The sequence below is a fragment of the Mizuhopecten yessoensis genome, unplaced genomic scaffold, assembly GCF_002113885.1.
Source record: "Mizuhopecten yessoensis strain PY_sf001 unplaced genomic scaffold, ASM211388v2 scaffold6919, whole genome shotgun sequence".
Taxonomy (NCBI): Eukaryota; Metazoa; Mollusca; class Bivalvia; order Pectinida; family Pectinidae; genus Mizuhopecten; species Mizuhopecten yessoensis.
This window is the reverse complement of record NW_018406790.1, coordinates 185,479-191,478: the sequence shown is the minus strand read 5'-3', so window position 1 is coordinate 191,478 and position 6,000 is coordinate 185,479.

Here is a 6,000-nt window from a genome sequence, read left to right as displayed (position 1 = left end):
TTTAGTGAAAATGTGAACTAAATCAGTTCCGATGTACATACAGGTATTCTTCTGCTGCTTCCGTGGTTAGTTATAGAAATAACGGAGCAGCAGGTGACGACCATCGTACGTCTACTACAGTTGGTGCTCTGGCAGTCGGGAATACCCACGACTGGAACGGCAACGGCTTGCTGAATGGTAAACGGTTTGGATTCCATGCAAAGATACAGCCAGGTGAGCATTATTTCATTCTTAAGCCCAAATGGGAAGAACGTTCATCACCTATTTGATACACAGCCCACGAACCGTTGGCACTTCCGGTTTATATCTGTTTCATGTATGTGTGGATTCGTGATGACCATAGTTTCCTATGATTTCACGAATCTTGTTGTTGTCTATGAAACGTGTATTTATTACACTCGCTGGCATTGTATTTTGATGATGTGAATATTTTAGTCTTGTAAAACCTTTCTTTGATAAATGCTGGGTGTTTTTAAAAAACTTTCCTTTTGCTCGTTCCTATAGCCCTTCGGAATAAAATCAATTGTTATAATTCTTCTGTCAGCCTAGAGACAGTATACAATGGAGATTATGTGTCTAGTTGTTGCTTATGACAGTGATATATATTATGTGACAAAATTGATGCCCCAGATAAAGAAATGGTGGGTTATTGCGAGGCATGGCTTATTGAGGGATAAATGCGAAATGAACAAACAGGAAATAGAAAATAAAAAAGTATAGAAGATTAAGATATTTGTCTGGTGATGTGTGCTTTCCCGCTAATTATACAAACTTTACATCACTACCTATTTATGTGAAATGCTGCCTTGCAAACATGCTTGTCATTTGCGATGATCAGTAAGACCAGTGTCACTAATATCTGTACTCTCGAGCAGTGTAGAGCATGTCACAATGTCACAGTGGAAAGCAATACATTCATCTTGCATCAGAAAAACCCGGCTGCAGAAACAAGAATCTGTGGAACTCAACTCTTCCTTGCTACTGACGACAACAATTGCAACAACAAAAACATAAGCAGTCATCGCACTTTCCTTGCTTAGACCTCAATATCAATATTCATGTAAAATAAATCTTTGCGCTGTTGGTATGATTTGCCTTTAACTGTTGGATGACTTGAATTTGTTATAAAGACGACAAAACACGGAATACCTACGTGGTGTTGCCATCAGGCTGGTAATGATTTGTTTTAACAGAGGTCTTCCTCCTTAGCGTCTTGGTGTGGTAATGTTTTATTTAAACAGAGATCTACCTCCTTAGCGTCTGGGTGTGGTAATGTTTTATTTAAACAGAGGTCAACCTCCTTAGCGTTTGGGTGTGGTAATGTTTTATTTAAACAGAGGTCTACCTCCTTAGAGTTTAGGTGTGGTAATGTTTATTTAAACAGAGGTCTACCTCCTTAGAGTCTGGGTTTGGTAATGTTTTATTTAAACAGAGGACTACCTCCTTAGCGTCTGGGTGTGGTAATGTTTTATTTAATAAGAGGTCTACCTCCTTAGAGTCTGTTTTATTACACAGAGATCTACCTCCTTAGCGTCTTGGTGTGGTAATGTTTTATTTAAACAGAGGTCTTCCTCCTTAGCGTCTGGGTTTGGTAATGTTTTATCTAAACAGAGGTCTACCTCCTTAGAGTCTTGGTGTGGTAATGTTTATTTAAACAGAAGTTTACCTCCTTAGAGTCTTGGTGTGGTAATGTTTTATTTAAACAGAGGTCTACCTCCTTAGCGTCTGGGTGTGGTAATGTTTTATTTAATAAGAGGTCTACCTCCTTAGAGTCTGGGTGTGGTAATGTTTTATTTAATAAGAGATCTACCTCCTTAGCGTCTTGGTGTGGTAATATTTTATTTAAACAGAGGTCTTCCTCCTTAGCGTCTGGGTGTGGTTATGTTTTATCTAAACAGAGGTCTACCTCCTTAGAGTCTGGGTGTGGTAATGTTTTATCTAAACAGTGGTCTCCCTCTTAGAGTCTAGGTGTGGTAATGTTTTATCTAAACAGAGGTCTACCTCCTCATAGTCTTGGTGTGGTAATGCTTTGTTTAATAAGAGGTCTACCTCCTTAGCGTCTGGGTGTGGTAATGTTTATTTAAACATAGGTTTACCTCCTTAGAGTCTGGGTGTGGTAATGTTTTATTTAAACAGAGGTCTACCTCCTTAACGTCTGGGTGTGGTAATGCTTATCTAAACAGAAGTCTACCTTCCTTAGCGTTTGGGTGTGGTAATGTTTTATTTAAACAGAGGTCTACCTCCTTAGAGTCTGGGTGTGGTAATGATTTATCTAAACAGAAGTCTACCTCTTTAGAGTCTGGTTGTGGTAATGCTTTATCTAAACAGAAGTCTACCTCCATAGAGTTTAGGTGTGGTATTGCTTTATTTAAGCAGAGGTGTGGTCTTCCTCCTGAACGTCTGGGTGTGGTAATGATCTATCTAAACAGAAGTCTAACTCCTTAGAGTCTGGGTGTGGTAATGATTTATTGAAACAGAGGTCTACCTCCTTAGCGTTTGAGTGTGGTAATGCTTTATTGAAACAGAGGTCTACTTTCTTAGAGTCTGGATGTGGCAATGTTTTAACTAAACAGAGGTCTACCTCCGTAGAGTTTAGGTGTGGTAATGCTTTATTTAAACAGAGGTCTACCTTCTAAGCGTCTGGGTGTGGTAACATTTTATCTAAAAAGAAGTCTACCTCCTTAAAGTCTGGATGTGATATTTTGTTTTATCTAAACAGAAGTATACCTCCGTAGAGTCTGGGTGTGGTAATGTTTTATCTAAGCAGAGGTCTACCGCCGTAGATTCTATGGAGCACGGATCTATATGGTTGTTTACTTCAAATTTGTAATCCCTACCCTGGAGCACAGGAAGTGACAGGAAGGATAGGTTATGCCAACAACGTGAGCTCGAGTACGTGACATTAAATGGATTCGACCTAGATTTATATAGCAGGAACAATAGATGACGCAAAAGTCACATGCCCTTCTGGAACTCCTGGTCTAATTTCAAGGATATTTGTATGAATTACTACATTGTTAATATGTGTCGTAGTTGCATTGATTATAAACCGATTATTGGGTTTGCTTCCACTACTTTGTTAATCTCTTGTTTTTCCCTGAGTAAAAGGTTGGAAAGGTCTGATGTTTATATTTTTATTATTTCTGCAGGTTCTACCCCGACAATAACTAACCTGCCTACGTCGACCTCGATCAGCGACACCACGTCCACTGGTTTCCTGGTGTTTACGCTGACCGTGTATGATGATGACGGTGACACAGTGACCACCACTATGACGTCAGTGTCCACTGAGTTCGCATTTGACACTACAACACGTATGCCTTGTATTTTTTAATCTTTAATCTACATTTTGCATTCCCATTGTTGTTGTATTCTGGTATATTGTTGAGTTGTGGTCTAAATAATCACAAACGACACAGTATATAGTATGACCAATTACCGATACTGGGTTATGCCCGTAATATTACAATGAAAAAAGTACATAGTCTGTAGAACATATATGTACATACATGTATAATCTCCGTGATCAGGGTCTTGGCTGGTAGTTCCCTGACACGAGTATATCGAATCAAATTAGACGCCTTACTGATATTGATCTTATTACTTCCGTAATATATACTGACTAGGCCTAATATATACTGACTAGGCCTAACATATACTGACTAGGCCTAACATATATTGACTAGGCCTAACATATACTGACTAGGCCTAAACTATACTGACTAGGCCTAACATAAACTGACTAGGCCTAACATAGACTGACTTGGCCTAACATATACTAACTAGGACTTACATATAATGACTAGGCCTAACATATATACTGACTAGGCCTAACATATATAGATTATAGTTCTACCTTGTTGTACAGAAAACAATATTATGGCCTACTTTTGCCACCAGTTAAATAAGAGCGGAACAATTAGGCCAATACATGGTAAACATATGTGGTAGTATTTCCTGCTCAGCGTTGATTTAGGGCGAGATATGTTAGTCTACGTACTTAAGTAATTATCCTATAAAGTGGACTTTTCTTTATAATCACATTGATTTGTGGAAACGTTCTTGCTCAGTTGATATGGTGGCTTGTCAGGTCGTATAAACTATCTCGACCAAACGGAAATGACAAAAGATTATTTGTGGTATTCAGGATAAGGTGGTAAGCTGTAGGCAATATGGAGTTTTGGTGGTGTTTCCGACATTTTTGAATATCAATGAGGACATTATATGATTTACGTATGCACGTGACTTGAACAAGCACACACAGACATTCTGTGTTAATATTTAAAATATTATCAAATACTCTCAAACTATTGCATATTATAATGTTTTAGGTCATCTGTAAGATAGTCTAAGTTGACATTCTGCGATCGAATTTCGTCTGTCGTCGTACATCATACGTCGACCGTCGGTAAACAATTCACATTTTTGAATTCTCCACAACCACTTATCGACTTAAATAAAATGACGTAGGAAGGTTTCGTAGCAAAGGCGAACCACGATTGAGCACCATTTGGATCTTTCTACGAAGAGGTCGAGAGGTGGTTTTGTTGACACTTCGATATTTTTTTAATGATTTTTTTTTGTACTATTTACTGACAACTTCAAACCTAATTATCCTGGGTACTGCCCAATATCAGGTTTTCATCAAATCCATTGTCAAACAGCCTAATTTTGATTACATGTATTAATTTTCTTTGTCACATCACAACAACAAAAAACAATTGTATTACAACTCGGGTGACCGTGAATGCCTAATCGCCTCTTGTTGATTAGGGTGACGACAGATAAATTGAGGTGCTCGATTATTGTGACTTGTCGGACTGATATTAACGTAAAATGCTGTGAAACATGTTACCTATCGTTTCATTTTATAATATCTCGTCCGCAAATTTGAAAACACAGTTTAAAGAAGTTTGCCTCAATTGGTCCTGTTAATACTACATGTATGTAGAAACTACAGTAATTATCATCCAGTTGTTATACTGTGCTTTTAATGGTTTGGGGTAGCTGTATCTTGGAGAATGCATATTATGTTTGTTTTGTCAGTTGAAGTAACAACACTTATCAGTACAATTGCTGCCGGATCATACCCTCTGACGTTCCAAGTGCAGGATCCCTGTGGTAAAACTAGTACGGGTACACTGACAATAACAGTGAATAATTCGGTAAGTTCCAGAATCCTGACAAAAACAGTGAATAATTCGGTAAGTTCCAGAATCCTGACAAGAACAGTGAATAATTCGGTAAGTTCCAGAATCCTGACAACAACAGTGAATAATTCGGTAAGTTCCAGAATCCTGACAATAGCAGTGATGATGTCGGTAAATTATGGAGTCCTGAAAATAACAGCGGAAAATTCTGTAAGTTGTGGATTCTTAACAATAACAGTGATGATGTCGGTAAATTCAGGTAGTCTGACAATGACCGTGGGGAATTCGGTAAGTTCCGGTCAAATATCTCTCATGGAACCACCGTTGGTATGTAATACCCCCTTAGTTCCCAAATGTCTATATAACTTCTCACCTTGCAAACACTCAGTACTTATATTACATCCTTGTTATATAATCTCTGAATGGCAATTCTACTAAGCTGAATTATTAGCTTGAGTATTTCGATTTTCCGATCGTTAACTTTCCATTTCTCGATAGTAACATCCTCTATTCTTCAAACTACGGTGTTTATATGTGGCAGGCTACTCGATATTGACGGGAGTATCACGCTTTCTGCGATATTTTTTTAATACAGACGAATACACCACACACAATACAGCGTTTTCAGAGATGCAGATTTAAAAATGTATGTTCCTCATCTTCTTCTCATAGGGCCGTGTTCTATTTCTTTGTTCAATATAAATATCGACATTTAAATTATGCTGAAATGTCTTTGTTTTGTTTGTTACTACCCCGGTTCTCTTGTTCGTGATGTGGGATTAAATTTTACATGTTGACATGGTGTGTGTCGTTGAAAAAGCAGAAACTACATGAACATCTGGTCGTATCT